Source organism: Stegostoma tigrinum, chromosome 14, assembly GCF_030684315.1.
Source record: "Stegostoma tigrinum isolate sSteTig4 chromosome 14, sSteTig4.hap1, whole genome shotgun sequence".
NCBI lineage: Eukaryota > Metazoa > Chordata > Chondrichthyes > Orectolobiformes > Stegostomatidae > Stegostoma > Stegostoma tigrinum.
The window spans coordinates 12,263,374-12,282,388 of record NC_081367.1 but is presented as its reverse complement, the minus strand read 5'-3'; the positions used below and the strand labels follow the sequence as shown (position 1 = coordinate 12,282,388).

Sequence of the window (19,015 nt, the reverse complement as noted above, 5' to 3'; positions counted from 1 at the left end):
TGCAAGAAAAGTCATTGTGGCCCATGGGGAAAAGCCCCCCATGAAACTCCTTTAAACTGGCACAGTCAAAATGTGGGCAAATTCAGACAGGATCTTTAGTTTTATTTGCGTATTATATTTGAAATTTCTGACCTTATCTGTTGATTTTATCTGTAAACAATCCTTTTTCCTCACCGAGAAACATTTAGACATACAAACAAATCTTTGTGAATAAAAACAAAGTTTCTGGAAAAGTTCAGCAGGTCTGGGAGCATTTGTGAAGGGAAAAACAGAGTTAACATTTCGGTTCCTCAGAATTCTCAGGTCACTGGGCCCAAAATGTTAACTCTGTTTTTTCCTTCACAGATGCTGCCAGACCCGCTGAGCTTTTTTTTTGTCACTAACAGTCCCCATGAACAACTATTCACCCTCCGACACAGACCATTATCAACTCTTTTGTCTATCCAACTGATCTTCTCTCCCTTTGTTTTTGTTCCTGATTTACAGCATCCGCAGTTCTTTTGGTTTTCATTTAAATCTTTGTGAATGTTTTGTGTAATTCAAATTTCTCTTAATCTATTTGATAAAATTGTGGCTGCTAAGTATTTTCCTCTGTTCAGTCACTGCAAGTCAAGGTGACTCTTTTCCACTTTATTTTGAATTTTTTTATTCATTTGTAGGGTGTGGGTGTCATTGGCTGGCCAGCAATTATTACCCGTCCCTGAGGCCCTTGATAAGGTGGTGGTGAGCTGCCTTCTTGAGCTACTGCTGTCCTCCTCCTGTGGATTGACCCACAATGCCATTAAGGAGGGAATTCCAGTGACAGTGAAGGAATAGCAATATATTTCCAAGTCAGGATGGTGAATGGCTTGCAGTGGAACTTGAATGTGATGGTGTTCCCATGTATCTGCTGCCATTGTCCTTTGAGATGGAAGTGCTTGCGTGTTTGCTGTCTGAGGATCTTTGGTGAATATCTGCAGCTCATCTTCAAGATAGTACGCACTACTGCTACTAAGTGTTGGTGGTGGAGGGAGTCGATGTTGTGGATGTAGTGTCAAACAAGTGACCTGCTTTGTCCTGGATGGTGTCAAGCTTCTTGAGTTTTGTTGGGACTGCACTCATCCAGGCAAGTGGGGGGCATTCCATCACATTCCTGACTTGTGCCGTGTGGATGGTGAACATGTTTTGGGGAATCAGGAGGTGTGTCACTCACTGCAAAATTCCTAGTCTCTGACCTACTGTTGTGGCCACAGCATTTATATGGTGAGTCCAATTGAATTTCTGGTCAATGATAATCCCCGGGATGTTGATGGTTGGAGATTCAGTGATAGTAACGCCATTGAACGTCAAGGGCCAGTGGTTAGACTGTCTTTTACTGGTGATGGTCACAGCTTGGCATTTGTGTGACACAAACACTACTTGCCATTTGTCTGCCTGGTTGTCCAGATCTTGTTGCATTTGGACATGGACTGTTTCAGTATCTGAGGAGTCACAAATGGTGCTGAACATTGTGTAATCAATGGCAAACATCCCCACTTCTGACCTTATGATGGATGGAAGGTCATTGATGAATGATGAAGCAGCTGAAGATGGCTGGACCTGGGACCTTAACTCTGAGGGACTCCTGCAGAGATGCCTGGTGCTGAGATGACTGACTTCCAACAACCACAACCATCTTCCAATGTGTCAGGTATTACTTTAACCACCAGAGAGTTTGCTCCCTGATACCCATTGATTCCAGTTTTGCTAGGGGTCCTTGATGCCACACTCTGCTAAATGCATCCTTGATGTCAAGGGTTGTCACCCTCACCTCACCTCTGGAATTCAGCTTTTTTGTCTTTGCTTGACCCAAGGCTGTAATGAGGTCAGGAGCTGAGTGGCCCTGGCAGAACCCAAACTGGGCATCACCAAAGGTATAGCTGAGCAGGTAGCGCTGTTGATGACACCTTTCATCACGTTATGGATATTGGCAGACTGATTTGGCAGCAATTAGCTCGGTTGGATTTGTCCTGTTCTCTAAATACAGGACTTACTTGAGTAACTTGCCACATTGCCAGGTAGATGCCAGTGTTGTAACTGTACTGGAAGAGCTTGGCATGTGGAAAGGAGAGTTCTGGAGCACCGGTCTTCGGTACTATTACTGGAATATTATCAGGGCCCACAGTCTTTGCAGTATCCAGTGTCTCTGACTGTTTCTTGATATCACGTGGAGCGAATTGAATTGGCTGCAATGCTGGGGACCACTGGAGGAGGCCAAGATGGATCACTATGCATTTTATATGGGCGCATGAACAGCATAATAACCCAAAAGTATTCCATACATTTCATAAATTCATTCTCAAGCTACAGCTCTTTCCCTCAAATAATTTCAAATCAGATGTTTTTTAACTGGCAACAGAAGCATTTGGGTATCAAATAATTAAGATGAATTCTTATTAAATTTCAAAACTGTTTAATCCAAAAACTCTGTGTTTTGCAGAAATGAAACAGTTTCTTGCATCACTCACTTACTACTGAGTATACCTGAGGATAACAATGTTAGTAGAGGCTATGTAATGTGATACCTCATATCAGTGTTTGAAAATACCCTGGAAAAACAACAGTAAATGTACATATAGAATAGTTCTAAGGCTCAATGACTTTTGAGTGTTCTCAGTCAAACTTAGATTCTCGCACTGGGTTTGAGCATTAATATTCTGCAAAGTTATCAGCCTGTTTCAGAAACAAGATCAACAAATTATTGCAAAAATTCACAGGAGCCAAACACAAAATGTCAACCAGAAACAAACAAAATAAAACAAAAAGAAATATACAAACAAATAAAAACACAAAGGAATTTTAATCTAAATTCAGAAAAATGCTCTGAAAAATTAATTTTGCTTCCAAAATCTCAAATTACTTTCCATATTATTGCTGTGACTCCTTTGAAACAGTTAAATCGTGATTTGTTTGATAATATATTTAGCTGTTAATGCATTTTTTGACTAGAACATACAAATTGGTAGGAGTCTTTGTCTCAATTGGTAGGTAGCACTTTCTCTTTAGCCAATTTGGTACGATTTATGTGAATATTTATCTTTCCTTTACTGTTTCCTATTCATACTTAAATATGGAATTAAGCAAAGATGTTTAGGAAAGGTGCTGATTGCCAAAATGGACTGCATGATGTTCTGAATGTGAAGTGTAGGATGGATACGTAGGGATGAATTTGGCAGATATTAAATTGAAATAGCAATAATCCAAAGAAATATAATAACATGAAAAATAGACAAAATGATATACTTACAAACGAGTAGAAAAGTTGCATGCCTGCTACAAAGTTGTGCAGACAATTTATACAATGATAATTTTTTTAAGTGAAATACATTGATCAGGTAAGCTGGCAGCAATTTTTCCTCGGACTTACACTAATGCTGATTCAGTACTTGCACCATTACTTTCAGGCTGGCACTCCAAGCTAACATTAAAATTATAGGACAGGTGCATCATTTAATATGGTAATTATAGAATAATCTTAAGTGGAAAAAGTGCGAACATCTGGCATGATAAAAGAGTTTCTTTTAAGGTCATGAAAGATATATATAATTCGAATATTCTGTCCTTCAACCAAAATGATAGTAATGAAGGAACCTATTCGCATCACATCATTTAACACTTGATCCCTGCAATGTATTAACATGAAACTAAGGAAACAATAGCTCAAATTATCATGTTATCAATATCAAAATCAATGATATGTCACTGAACTGGAAATAAAATACATCAAATTTACATGTAATCTGCCATTCTACCATATAATACATTATCCATGGCTGCTGCTCATGTGACTAGATCACAACAAATCATAACATTTTCTGCCTTTTCATTGTCTCCCTTCCTGAATTGTGCAGGGATATAGGAATTAACATAGGAATAAGATCAGGTCATTCAGCCCCTCAAGCCTGTTTCTGCCAATCAACTAGATCATAACTGACTCAAACCTTAAGGACAGTTATCAAATGTAATTGCACATTTATAAATATTCTCATCTAATAATAATATGCTAGTCTCAGTTTTGACATTTTAAATTGACCTAACGTTATCAACTTTTTGTTTTGGCTTTCCATTACCCTTTTTAAGAATACCTGCTTCCAGAAATCATCTTGGATTATCTATGTATAAATTTTAGGTTAATGTCCCTTGTTTTGCATGTCCCAAAAGAGGAAATAGTTTCCCTTTGTCTACTTAAACATTTTTTAAAAATTATCTTAATAATTACATCACTCCTTACACTTTAACATTTGAGTGAATATGAACATAATCTATGCAACCAAGCCACATAACTTAACATTATCAGCCCTGGCATTATTCTGTGCTGTGCATCATCCGAGACAAATTTATCTGTTTCTTTCTGCTTTTGCTTTCTCCTTTTTTCATGGGACATGAGAATCAAAGGCTATGCCAGTATTTGTTGCTCATTCTTAACTCCTGAAATGAATAGTTTGTAGGGTCATGAGGCACTGAGGAAGGGCCACTGGATCCAGAATGTTAACTCTGATTTCCCTCCACAGATGCTGCCAGACCTACTGAGTTTTTTCAGCAATTTCTGTTTTTGTTTTTGAATTTGCTAGGCCATTTCAGACAACAATAAAGAGTCATCACTATGGTTGTCACACCTGGATCAGGCTGGCTAAGTAAGGCAGATTTCTTTCCTTGAAGTCTTTGAAACCATGGACCTGTAGGTTGTCAGTCCATGGACATTATCATGGTGCTACCATCTCCCCTTAACATACTTGCAAAATCTTTTATGTTGCCTTTGATTTTCTCATAAGTCATTTTCTAATATAAGATTACAAGGTGAAGAGATGGATGAACACAGCAGGCCAAGCAGCATCAGAGGAACTTTTCTCCTCATAAATATCCTCAACGAGGTCTACAACATGTCATCTCAGATTCTCCAGTATCGGCAATTCCTACTATCTCATTTTCCAATAATCTCTTTTTGCAGTTCACTATTTTCAAAGTACATATGGTTGTATTTCTTTTTTATCTTTACCACCATTTGAATACAGAATTGTTTTGAAGGTAGGAATCAGGTGGAGATTACTTTTCAGACTGGAGGCCTGTGACCAGCAGTGTACCACAGGAATCGGCGCTGAGTCCACTGCTCTTTTGTCATTTATGTAAATGATTTGGATGTGAACAGAGGAGGTATGGTTAGTAAGTTTGAAGATGACACCAAAACTGATGATATAGCAGACAGTGAAGAAGGTTACTTTAGAGTACAATGGGCCTTGATCAGATGGACCAAAAGACTGAAGAGTGTCAGATGGAGTTTAATTTGGATAAACGTGAGGTGCTGCATTTTGGAAAGGAAAATCAAGATAGCACTTATACTGAATGGTAAGATCCTGGGGAGTGTTGTTGAACAAAGAGACCTTGGAATGCAGGTTCGTTGTTCCTTGAAAGTGGAGTCACGGGTAGACAGGATAATGAAGAAGGCATTTGGTATTCTTGCCTTTAATGGTCAGTGCATTGAGTATCGGAGTTGGGAATCATGCTGTGGCTGTATAGTACATTAGTTATTCCACATTTGGAATACTGCACTCAATTCTAGTCTCCCTGCTACAGGAAGGATGTTGTGAAACTTGAAAGGATTCAGAGAAGATTTACAAGCATGTTGCCAGGGTTAGAGGGTTTGAGATATAGAGGGAGGGTGAATAGACTAGGGCATCATAAGCTGTGGGGTGATCTTATAGAAGTTTATAAAATCATGAATAGCCAAGATCTTTTCCCCAGGATAGTGAAGTCAAAAACAGTAGGTTTAAGGTGAGAGGGAAAGGATTTAAATGGGAATAAAATCATGTAGACGGTAGTGCCAGGAGAAGTGGTGGGGATGAGTATAATTACAACATTTAAAAGGCATCTGGATGGGTATATGAATACGAAGGCTTTAGAGGGATATGGACCTAATGCTGGCAAATTTGACTGATAAGTTTAGAATATCTGGTCGGCATGGACAAGCTGGATCAAAGGGTCTATTTCCATGCTATACATCTCTATGACTTTTTGGCTCTATGACTGTACCAATACATAGAACTTCTGGTATTGCTTGTATTTGCATAAACCTTTTGTCTAAAGTTGTCTGGTTTGTTGACCAAGGTTGCTCTATTGCACAAGTAAAACAATTGCTTTTGCAATATCTAGCAAGCTTTACAGAAAACCCTAGGAAATGGTATAAGTCTAGCTACAACAACCAAGTACCAAGGTGAATGTCAACAACATACTAGTATTGAGATAAATCTCACCAGAATGAAAACACAATCAACACTGTAGTTCCAATCTGTTAAATTAAGAATCTTCAATTTATTCTGTGACAACAGCATAACAAGAAGATAAACTACATGTACTGAACATATATGAAATAAAACAAAAATTCCACACTCAGTGATGCATTGTAAATGGGACTCCATTTCCAGTTTATAGGCATTAGGAAATTAATAGGGTACTATACCGCTGTTAATTCAGGATTATCCCTACATTCCAAATATGTGTAGCAGTTAATTTCCATCTCGATTTTATCAGGAGTAGTTTTTGAAACACGCTAATAGAAGCATAAAATTGTTAAACTGTTACCTGCCCTGCTGCCACCACGAGGGATTGTGATGCAAACGACCCCTCAAAAAGGCGAAAAAAAAATGGAAAAACCTGATCTGTGCTTGAATCGTATGAAACGTGTTGGGAATGTATTATTATCTCAGTAGGTCGCGAGGAACAAGGTGATTTTTTTTCTCTGTCTCCTGTGGACGGAAGTCGCCTCCTTGGGTGCAAAAAGACAACCACGTTCATTGTTCTGAGATGAGAGTACATTTCTGAGATAGCTCGCCAGTCTGGCTTCAACGGGAGCTCAAATTAAACACTCAAATTCCATTGTGTCTTTTTTTTTCTCTTGATCAGTTGATTTAAATTGTCACAACCAAAACTAAGCCAAGGATCCGCCCGCACCAATGTGGGCATATTTTGTGAAGCAAAGCAGCCGTGTTCTCGAGGGAAGTACAGCAAAATTGCAACTTGCATTGTGCTTTTAAACAATAGCTGGTGGGACTGAGTGAATCTACTCAGTTTCAGGGGCATGTCACACATGGTCAGTTTAGCTTGATATTATACTTTGCAGTTGCGAGCACGTTATTGCAACAAATGGGAATGAACCTGGTGCAGGATGTGATTTGTTTACACTCTGATCTAAATGTGTTTGCTTTGCATATTCTATTGTTTATCTTTTTAGCATTGCATGTGGCACTGAACCAGTTCACCAGTCGAGCTATTTTACAACTAGCCATTGAATTATTTCTAAAGTCATCCAAAAAAAACGCATACGCGTGAGGGGTCCGGAAAGCAAAGCACACACTTTAACCTCATGGACGTTTCTTCGACTGCGCCGGAATGTTTTAAGGTAAACAGAGGGTCGAAAGATTTTCGCCTTTGAAATGCCCTTTGCAGAAGCGCCTTAAATCGCTGAGAGTTGGGGGTTATGGGCAGGAAGAAGGAATCCTCTGTCGATGTCAAGCGCCGTGACCTGGTGGCTGCGCTGGCCATTTCAGCACCAAGGTCAGCTCCTTATCCAGAAGCAGCGGACACCGCAACTGCTGACGATGCTGCATACCAGTTACTGACTGAGCAAAAACAGTCATTTCAAACACAAAACAATGGTGGAAGGCAAGCCCCTAAAACCTGCATCAGTCAAGATAAAAGAAGCCCTGGATCCTATTTTATCGTAGGATCTGCACCAGTTTTCTCATATCCATTCCGCGCTCTGTGTCCTAGTGATTTCAGGGGCTTTATTCACCCAAGTCTTAATGGAGAAGGCGTTTTACATGGGGACTAGACAGCAGACCAGTGATTCTGCACATGCCTACCTGAGACAGCTGGTGTTTCATCACTCCTGGTGCCCAGAGCAAGACCGACTATACGCATAGCTCGGTTTATAACACAATACATCCATCGTCTAAGAATCACCTTTCAGCAAGATCCTCTTTCCTGTCAAAATCACCCTCGCCTAGCCAGTCGTCGTCCCTCTCTCGGCGCAGGGAGCTATCATTACCTGTAACACTGTAGGCCATTCAGCCCCTTGATACCAGCCTGTCATTCAACCAGTTCGTGGCCGTCGTGTATCCTGACTCCATCCAGCCGGCTCTGTGCATAAGGGAAGCGTGACTGGGACTAGAGGGAAGCTTTCAGGCGGCGGAGGGAGGGAATCCGCAGAACGGGCGAGCGCCAAATGCATCGGCGGTGGAAGTCAAACCCGAATGAACCCCAGAACAGGAAGCAGCCGCCAGGCTGCAGTCACCTGTACGACCTGTTAGCGCCAGAAACTACAAGTGTCACACGCCCAACCGGGGGGATTCACATACAACTGTTAAACAGCTACCTGCGCCCGCCCATTTGCGATTTGTTAAAATGCAACTCGATGTACGCCGCAGTTAGAGGTAACTCGCCCCATATCGATTTTTAAAAATGCCATTGTTACTTATGCAGTGCTTAAAGAGAGCGGCAGGGTCCCCCCGTGTTAAACAACCGTGACTCACAGAATCGATGGAAACGCCGATTGGAACAACGAATTTGAAAGAATCGTGTTGCTGAGTAATTCACCGGCATTTCGAATATGTTTTCCATTTAGAGACTAGGCATCCGAAGGATAGAGCCTCTGCGGTTTGCCTAACAAAAGAAAATCACAATGAACAATACCTTGATTTGTTGACCGGATTCTTGTCTGACGGTCGAACCCAGTTACTTAAGGAGACAGGTCCGCTGGGAGCCCTCAATGTAGCTGCTCGCTCTCTAATCAAGCCCCTTGTCAGATACAGTATTCCAGTACTTCTTACTGCAACGCTGAATCCAGTCTTCTCCTCTGCTCTCTCACAGCCCGTATATTGGACTCCACCACTCAGTCTCTCTCAACAGAAGGACGGCGGTTCGGCCCAATCTGTCAGTGCTAGCTCACTGCAAGTTCCTGTCGCCCTCTCCCCACAAATCGAAGACAAGAAATTAAAATCGGGAAGATCTGAGGGCCAAGGCACTATTTGCATGCGATGCGTTTTACAGAGTTCCCTTGCTCGCTTCATTGTGCCAGTGGATCAGTTGTCATAATAAAGAGATACCATACCAAGATGTTAGGCGTTGCCCTGCTAATAAGGCTGTCGGTATGACTGACGACTGGTGTTTAGGCTTCTGTCGGAATAAGCAAGTAATGGTCAGCCAAGCTCTCCATGCAATGGATGTGCAGAAAGGCTCACTTTTTTTCACTTAAACCAATACATTCTGTTGAAGCTCTTAATTTAAGACCATTATAACAGGAGCTGAGCTTGCAGGCTGTTGAGTCAGCTCTGTCATCCAATACCATCTCAGCTTGACATATATTGGAGCATCCAACACTCTCTGAGGGAGACAATTCCAAAGATTCACAAGCCTTTTATGGAAAACATTTCATCTCAGTCCTTTGTAATCATCCCCTTATAGTGTGCCCTCTTGTTCTATCTTCATCAGCCAGTGAGAACAATCTCTCAAATCTACACCTTTCATAATCTTAAATGTTTCACTGAAATCACCTCTTATTCATCTAAACTACAGAAAATATAGGTCCAATTTACTGTGGCGCTCATTATAGAATAACCTACTCATCTCAAATTAATGAACTTTCACTACACTATCTTCTCTGCTATTCTTCCTGAATATGGAAGTATGCGCAGAGTGTTTCAGGCATGGGCTCAGACAAGCTCTGTATAATTGAAGGAAGACTTATTATTCTTTTACTCCAATCCCTTTCAGTAAAAGGTAGCATGCCATTTGCTCCTCTTGGCTCCTTGCTGGATCCGAATACTAACTTTTATACATTCCTTCTGCAAATAAACTGAAATCTCTCTGAACATCAACATTAACTATTTTTACAATGTTACAGATCATGAAATTATCACGGCACACAAGGAGGTCATTTGACCCATTGAGGCTGCACTGGCTGTCTCTGTAGATTAGATCAGTGCCAGTCTCCTACCTTTTCCCTTCAACCCTGCACACTTTTTTAGATCATCATCTAATGTCCTTTTGAATGTTTACATTGAAACTGCCTTCATCACACTTCCAGGCAGTACACTCCAGACCCTAACTACTCATTGTGAGATAAAGGTTTTACGTCCCTTGAGTTTGCTTCTTTTATAAAACACTAAAACTGTGCCCTCTGGTTCTTGATCCACTCATAAGCAAGAGCAGTTTCTCCCAATCCATGCTGTCTAGACCCCTAATGATTTTGAAACCATCTGCCAAAGCTCCTTTCAGCCTTCTGCTCTGTAAGGAAAACTGTTCCGACATCTCCAGCCTTTCACATTAAATTAGTGTCCTCATTCTAAAAACATTCTTGTAAACCTCTTCTGCACTCTGTGTGCAATACTCCAGCTGAGAGCTAACCAGTATCCTTTGTAAGTTCATCAGAATTTCCCTATTCTTGTATTCTATGCCCCTATTAATAAATACTAAATGCACTCTCTCTCTCTCTCTCTCTCGCTCTCACTTTTAATGACTTACGTATTTACATCCTGGTCTCTCTGCTTCTAAACAACATTTAGAATACTATCCTGTATTTTACACTGTCTGTCTATCTGAAACCTACCTGTTCACGTCACCAACTTATCAATGGCATTTTGAAAGATACACTGTATGCCTTATAAATTGCATTTTTTGTGGTGTGATGATAGTGTCCCTACCTCTTAGCCAGGAGCCGGGGTTCATGTCACATCTGTTGCAGACGTGTCTAATAACATCTCTAAATAGGTTTATTTTAAATATATATATAATTCCAAGTATCTTCTCCCATCCACAAAGTTTGAAATTATCCTCTGCACACCTCAAAATCTAGATCATATATATGTGCAAATGTCACAAAGCCAACCCATAGTGAAATCTGCTGATGAGATAATGGGAACTGCAGATGCTGGAAAATTCCAAGATAATAAAATGTGAGGCTGGATGAGCACAGCAGGCCAAGCAGCGTCTCAGGAGCACAAAAGCTGACGTTTCGGGCCTAGACCCTTCGTCAGAGGTCTAGGCCCGAAACGTCAGCTTTTGTGGTCCTGAGATGCTGCTTGGCCTGCTGTGTTCATCCAGCCTCACATTTTGTTGTCTTCCAAATTAACTCACTTTTTTCCATATGGACATCACTCCTAACCCTAATAATAATTTTTAGGAGTTTCCCCGCCACCAAAGTTAAACAATAATTGCTGAGACAACCTTTACTATATTTTCTCTAAAACACTTGTAATGCTCTAACATTCCAATTTCACTCATAATTCCAATGAAATTTGAAGGATTATTGCCAGTGACTCTACAATTTCCATTCTCACTTCCTTGGATGCATTTGGTTCTAGTGCATCATCAACTTTGCTGCCAAAAGCTTATCTAATACCTCATTCTTAACTATCTGAAACACAACTAGTTACAGTTTCCTCCTCTATCACCACAGCCTTGACAACATTGCCTCATAAGTAAATACAAATACAAAATATTAATTTAACACCTCAGCCATGCTTATTGTCTCCTCTTACCATTATTTTTACTCTTGATGTGCTTGTAGAAGACTTTGAAATTTCCCTTTACGTTAGTTGCCAATCTTCCCCCTTTTGTTGTATTTGTATTACACATCTCCACTGAATCATCTCTGTTCATCTTGATTCTCAAATATATTTTTTTACTTGATACCTGTTACTAGCAAACTATTTCTCCTTCGACTTAATTTCTATTTCTTTTGTCATACAGAGAGCTGTAGATTTGTCTGTCCTACCTTTCCCTTTTGAGGGAACATATCTTGACCGTGCCTGAACCTTCTCCTCTTTAAAGGTAGTCTATTATACAGCCACTATTTTCCCCATCAACTTTGGTACTACTCTACACAGCCCAGCTCTTTTCTTGTCCCATCAAAGTCTGTTTTCTCCGTCTGATTATTCTGATTCGGTATTGACCAATGTTGTTTTTCACCATCACCTTAAACGTGAGAATATAATGATTACTGTCCTCTAAATGTTCTCCCACTAATACTTGATCTACTTTGTCCACCTCATTGCCATGAACCAGCTCTAGCAGTGCTTCCTTTCTTGTTGGACTGGACACCAGTCACTGTAGGATATTCTCCTGAATACAATCTAGGAACATCTGCTCCGCACTGCCCCTTACACTATCACCATTCCAATCTACGCATGAATATTTAAAGTTCCCATTAGACTTATGTAATTATGTTTAAACCGCTCTCAAATTTCCTTTTCATTTTATTCCTGTATGGTATAGCCTTCCCATATGTTGGTTGTCCGTAGGTTACACCAAGCAAATTATTTGTACCCTTCTTATTCCTTAGCTCTAATCAAATTAGTTCTGTCCTTGGCCAATCAGTAACCATCTACATCATCAGTATAGAGTTTAAATATCTGAGCACAGCACAGATATCACAATATTTCATTCAAAATGGTCTGCCAACTTACAAAAACACAAGTTATCCCCATTTTCTGGTTCCCCTGTTAACAAATCCCTTGTTACACACTAAAGTAGCATTCACAACTCACTTGGCCCTTATCTTGTGTATGAAGTTTATATTGCACACCACATTCACTGCTTAGTAATAGGTTCCAGCACCTTGTTTGTGACTGTGGTCAGGGTAACTGGTTTATTGTTGCCTGTATTCTCCTTCCCTCCTTTTTAAATATGTGCTATACTTGCTAACATCTCGTCTACTGGGGCCATTCAAAATGTAGGTAATGTTGGAGTTTTGCAAAGTCATAGCCAGTATAACAGTGAAGATATCCTGAGGAAATGGGCCATTCAGCCCCAGGAGTAGTGGATTTTTTCTTTGCTGATATTAATTACCTTAATTCCCTCACCTTCACTAGCCCCTCACAAAGTCTCTACTTCTGACCTGCAACTGTGTCTTCTAATGTGCAAACACAAAATATTTGTTCAATATCTTGATAATTTCTTCATGTCATTTTGACTCTTTTCCATTTTCCAGGCTGTAGATTACTTAATTGATAATCAACCCTGGCTGGTCACATTGTAAACACATCCTCCTTGGCCATCAAGTACTGGACTGGAGCTCAGGCTCCGAGTTAAAGGCTAGAGATGCTATCCACTGTGCCACAAGATTTCCAGAGTAATTTGCAACATTCTCTACAGGGTGCAATCCAGTGACTGCTTCATTAGTCCATGGTACTACATTTCCAAATTTGACTCAAGGCTGTGAAGTCAATGAGAAGGACATTGCAGGGTTGACCTGGCCAAGTGTGCCTTTGTTGTTCTCAGTATCTAGATCCATGTTGGTGGTCCATCTTTTTTTATTCCTATTTCTTAATTGTATGTGCAACCCTATAGCCTTGTATGAGAATGGTAGTAATACCATTAGAAGTAACCAAAGATATCCAGCCTGGCATTTCCTTAAAATATTCCATCCATTTGTCATGATCAATGGTTAATGTCTTCTGATTTAATGGCATTCAGAGGCCCTTACAAAGTTGGTTCCAAAAAAACTATCATAACATATCATGTCACCAAATCGTAATATTTTTGACCAGCTCCCTTTTCCCTTTGTGCGCCACATTTTAGAAAATTTACTTTGTTGGAAGCAATTCTTTTTCTTCGGTGACTTATCTCGTCACTGAATTTGATGCTGTTTTTACATTAATATTTGAACTATCCCAAAGCCTCCCCTTAAGACCATAAGCTACTGGAGTAGAATTAAGCTATTCAGCCCATTGAGTCTGTTCCACCATTCTACATGAGTGATATGTTTCTCACCCCATTCTCCTGCCTCCTCCCCATAGCCCTAGAAATCCTAGCTAAACAAGAACTTATCTAACTTTTTATTTAATTGGGAAAAGCTGCAGAACAGAGGGATTTAGTGTTCTTTGTGCATACATCAATAAAAGCTAACATCAAGTTCAGCAGATAAGAGGAAAGCAAATGAAAATTGGCCTTTATTTTGAAGGGAATGGATTCTGAAAATAAGGAAGTTTTGCTAGATCTATTCAAGGCACAAGTCAGATCACAGTTGGTATACTGTGAATAGTTTCATGCCTTTTCTAAGGAAATATGTGCTAGCATTGGAGCCAGTCAAAAGAAAATGTTCACTAGGCTGATACTAAGTGTAGAGGAAGTGTCATATGAGAACTTGAGTAGGTTGGATCCATACTCATGGAAATTTAGAAGAATGAAAGAGGTTTTCTTGAAACATATAAGATATTTGGGAGATTTGACAGCATAGATGCAGAGAGATTATTTACCTTATGGGAGAATCTAAAGGAAGGGGTTTTCCACATAAGGCAGAGGTGATGATGATTTTATTCTCTCAGAGGGTTGTCAATCTGTAGAATTCTTTACCACAGTGGGTATTATGTCTATATCATTAAGTAGTTTCCAGGCTGTGATAGATTTTTAATCAGTAGGGGAATGAAGGGTTATGGGAAAAGACAGGAAAGTGGAGTTGAGAATTAATTGTGATTTCATTGAGGTAGACTAGATAGACTGAATGGTTTACTTCTGTTCCTACATCTTACTGTTATGATCTTATGCTGTTTTGTTGGAAAGATGCATTAATGCATGAACAATCACACCCCCAAATCCTACACCTCTCCCCACTACCAAATCATCAGTCACTAATTTGATAGCCTGTAGTCGGTACATTGGCTGATGCCGAGTTAACAGTTAACAATGACTTGGAAGTACAACGGTTCAGGACAGTGGCGATCTTAAATTCCAAAAGCATTGTATGTTGGAGGTTGGCTGTCAGTTTTCACTTTGCAGGGCAGCTAAGCTCTGCAGGTCAAAAGCAAATGGAGTCAATTTTCTGGTGATTGGCAAATCAGTTTTGTCAGCTTCACATGCATTTGATGTGGAAATGGCAAGTTGGTTCGAACGTCTACTGATATAGTTACCAGTACGTTTTTCATTTTGTACAAATTCAGCCACAAACTAAAGTGAATGCTGGACATGGAAAACAGCTTTATTGTTCACCAATACTTTAGCCAGCTTTTATTTCACTGTAACATTTTCAGTGGCAAGATTGTATCATTGGCAATTCTTCAGCTAAAAGATTTGTCAATTCATTGTTTTTAATTTGTTCCTGGGTTGAGGACATTGAGAGCATTTATTTCCCATCCCAGACCAGGTAAGGTGGTAGATTTTCTTCACTGAGCGACAAGAGTGAGCCAATTGTTTTTTTTAAATGGCAATTGATGGTGGTTATACGATTACCATTGGGATAGCTTTTTACTTCCTGATATTTTGTTTTAGGTGATTTCAAATTTCACCATCTGCCATTGCAGGGTGGTCTGCTAATACAGCTGGTGACCTAGTACTATTGTCACTAAGCCAGTAATCTAGAGACGCAGGCTAATGCTCTCTGACAGGTGCTAAAATGGTATATGTACCTCCTTGTGCTGACACGCATCACCAGTTGCCATCTAAATGTAAGGGACTGGTGCGTTTGGTGTGGCACCAGTAAAACCATCTTGTTTGTCCATATTCTAACTGGTGCTTCCACCTAACATCACAACATTGAACATAATGTGAAGCAGTATGAAGGACCCCATCAGCATTATCAGGGTGAACAGTCAACTACCTCCAATTAATTGTTGTTTGATTTTGTCTGGCTGGTGCTCCAATTCCAATATGTGTTGATGCTTCCTGTACTTGTTTATAGCTTTGAAAAACTGCAGAGATTGCTGTGGCAGGTGCTGAAGAACACTTGAAGGGTGGCATGGTGGCTCAGTGGTTGGCTCGACCATCTTGCAGCGCCAGGAATCTCGATTCGATCCACCCTCGGGTAACTGTCTGTATGGAGTTTGCACGTTTTCCCTGTGTCTGTGTGGGTTTCCACAAGGCGTTCCGGTTTCCTCCCGCAGTCCAAAGATGTGCAGGTCAGGTGGGATAACAAGGTGTAGAGCTGGATGAACACAGCAGACCGAGCAGCATCAGAGGAGCAGGGAAGCTGACGTTTCGGGCCTAGACCCTTCTTCAGGTTAGGTGGATTGGCCATGCTCAATTGCCCATAATGTCCAGGGATATGCAGGCTAGGTATGTTAACTGTGGCAATTGTGGGGTTATGGGGATAGGACCAAGGCAGACCCATTGGGCTGAGTGGCCTCTGTCTGCACTATAGGGATTCTTAGATACATTGCTGACCTCAAAGTTTGTGCACAAGCCAGTTCTAAGGACAGCAAGACAAGCTGCTGAAAGAGAGAGGAGGAGAAGAGGAAAAACAATCCCTCAGAGGATGTCATTTCTGACCGAGGAGTTCAGGGAGCAATTTTGTTCCCAAGCCACAGTCCATCACCCAAGTCTGCCAACTGTTGAAATCACCTTCAAACTTAGTGTAGGGCAGACGGCACTGTCAGAAACTGTGGCGGTGATCAGGGCACTGACCTTTTTTTTAATCTGGTTCCTCCCTTGGAGGTGTCTCCAAAACTGTAGTTTGTAGCCCACTGTTACTTAAGAAGCTCTCTATTCAGAAAAGCGTCAGTTCTCTCCTTCCTGCAGAGGGAAGGAAATGAAGCCAGCCCAAGTTCTTGATTCATACAGTCATAGTGTATGGGTATCACTGACAAGATCAGTAGTTATTAACAATGGGCAAAACGAGGGACGCTTTCAGCATGGTTGCTCAGTGATTAGCACTGTAGCCCAACAGCACCAGGGATCCGGGCTCGATCCCAGTCTCAGTTGACTGTCTGTGTGGAGTTTGCATGTTCTCTCCATGTCTGTGTGTGTTTCCTTGGGGTGTTGTGGTTTCATCCCGCAGCCCAAAGATGTGTAAGCTAGGTGGATTAGCTATGCTAAATTGCCCATAGTGTCCTGGGATGTGCAGGCTAGGGTGGTTAGCCACGAGAAATGCAACATTACAGAGGTGGAGTGGTGGGCCAGATTGGGATGATGTTCAGGGGATCAGCATGGACTTGGTGTGATGAATGGCCTGTTTCCATAGTGTAGGGATTCTATGATTCTAATCCCTATAGTGCCAGTAATCAAATACTAATTGCTTCTGAAAAGATCATTTATGATATTTCAACAAATACCTTAATCTTGGATGTAAATCCCAATATTTATCTTAAAAGCATAGAATCCCTACAGTATGGAAACAGGCCCTTTGGCTCAACAAGTCCACACCAAATCTCACAGCATCCCACCCAGACCCATCCCCCTATAACCCACCTAATCTACCTGTCCCTGAACACTGTGGGCAATTTAGCATGGCCAATTTACTTAATCTGCACATCTTTGGACTGCGGGAGGAAACCGGGGCACCCGGAGGAAACCCACGCAGACAAGCGGAGAATGTGCAAACTCCACACAGACAGTCGCCTGCAGGTGGAATCAAACCCAGGTCCCTGGTGCTGTGAGGCTGCAGTGCTAACCACTGAGCCACCGTGCCGCCCCATCTTGTTGCCCATAAAGTGATGAAAGTGAAAAATAACCAATTTTTTATTTTTAACATTCTAGATTGCAGTCTGGGAGATTTTTTTCAGAAAGGTTTGCTGTTTACTATGGGGAATAACTGTTGGACACTAGAAGTCTGGTGTCATTGATATTAGAATCAAAATAATATTGGGAAAGGGGAAAACAATCCCATAAAGATTATTACATCTAGTTGACAGCTTTCTTTGAGGAAAGCAACAAGTGTCTTTTCCTCACTACTGTTCACAAATACCAGGCAATGAGGCGATATTTTCATTATAATTCTGTTGCTTAATCAGTTCATATATTTGGGTGCAGCATCAGTGAGCTCAAGGGATCTACTGACCATCACATTTCTTTATCAACAAGCACTCCCCATGCAGAAAATTGTAGTGACAACATTGTGTATTTATATAATCTCTCCTTTTTTGACTTTGATATCATGAATAGAGTATGATGTGTCATTGAGATAAAGAGATATTATGAACAAGGTATCAAGTGAAGGTAGACCAAAAGGTGACCTTTCCAACCAAGCCTAAAAATCTCCTACGATAATCTTGGATATATACAGATAAGGAAGGCCTTTCAATTGCATCCTAAAATTAACATAGAGATCCCTCATCAAAGCAACAATCCTGCACGTATTTCTACCTCCACTTACTTACACAGAACACCATTTTAAGGTTTGTCAGAGAAAAAAAAGTTCCCAACACCATCCCTAGGTTTTAACCTGACTCAATCCTGTATCATTTCCAGGCTGCCTTGTGTCTTGAGGATCAGAAATGCACACAATGCTACTTAGTCTAAGAGCATCTGCTGCAGGTATTTAATAATTCTGAAGCTGTTGGGAAAGGAGTAATGAACTCAAATCAGAAAAATGCAAATATAAAGGCACAAGTTTAATCTAATGGTACTACATAGTACATCCTGCAGTACTAGTGACCACTACTTAACAAGTGTGAACACTAAGTGTGAAAATTTGGTTGTGTTAATCAATTCACTAATCCTAACAGCAACGAGAACACATATTATATCAGCTCACTGCCCTGATTACTCAAACCCTGCCTTTCAGTTTTCATAGAAACAGATGGCAATATGTTTATATCCCCAGAACACTGATTACAACTCCTAGAATCCCACATAACGAGAATGGTATTTGACTTCAGTCATTGTGAACCAATAGCCCTGAACATTGGGAATTGTGGTTCAATCTTTCAATAACGGCAAAGAAATTGGGCTTTAGCTTTAATGAAGAAAACAGATGGAGACATAAAACACACAACTCAAAGCAGTGATAAATTTTCTGGAACCTGCATGACATAAAACTACAATATTTAAACTTCTCTGTATGCGCTGAGCTTTGAGGGGTCCTTTTTGATGAGACTTTAAAACCAAGACTTCATTTTGTTTTTCCTGTGGATAAAAAAAATCCCAAGACATCACATTATATTAAACCTTCAGCTAACATTCATTACATTCACTAACAGAATGGTCATTATCTCATTGCTATGTACAAATGTGGCACAGTGCTTTCTATGTTATAGCTGAGACCAGATCACATAAGAATCTGTTTGCCTGTGAA

At 40.5% G+C, this 19,015-nt stretch overlaps 1 protein-coding gene across 7 annotated transcripts in view; it reads right to left on the bottom strand.

Moving 5' to 3' along the window:
* Window positions 1-9,328, bottom strand: part of amer3 (APC membrane recruitment protein 3) — a 123,455-nt gene extending 114,127 nt beyond the window's left edge. For 3 of the 7 annotated variants that reach the window (XR_007248682.2, XM_048542516.2, XM_048542512.2), the window contains exon 1: window positions 8,704-9,328. The gene's annotated coding sequence lies outside the window, so the exon portion shown is untranslated. Of the gene's footprint in view, window positions 1-7,874; window positions 8,285-8,543; window positions 8,653-8,703 lie in introns of those variants that run through there. The other 4 variants (XM_048542515.2, XM_048542514.2, XM_048542518.2 and 1 more) reach the window with 3 other exon arrangements.
* Window positions 9,329-19,015: the final 9,687 nt, after the last annotated feature.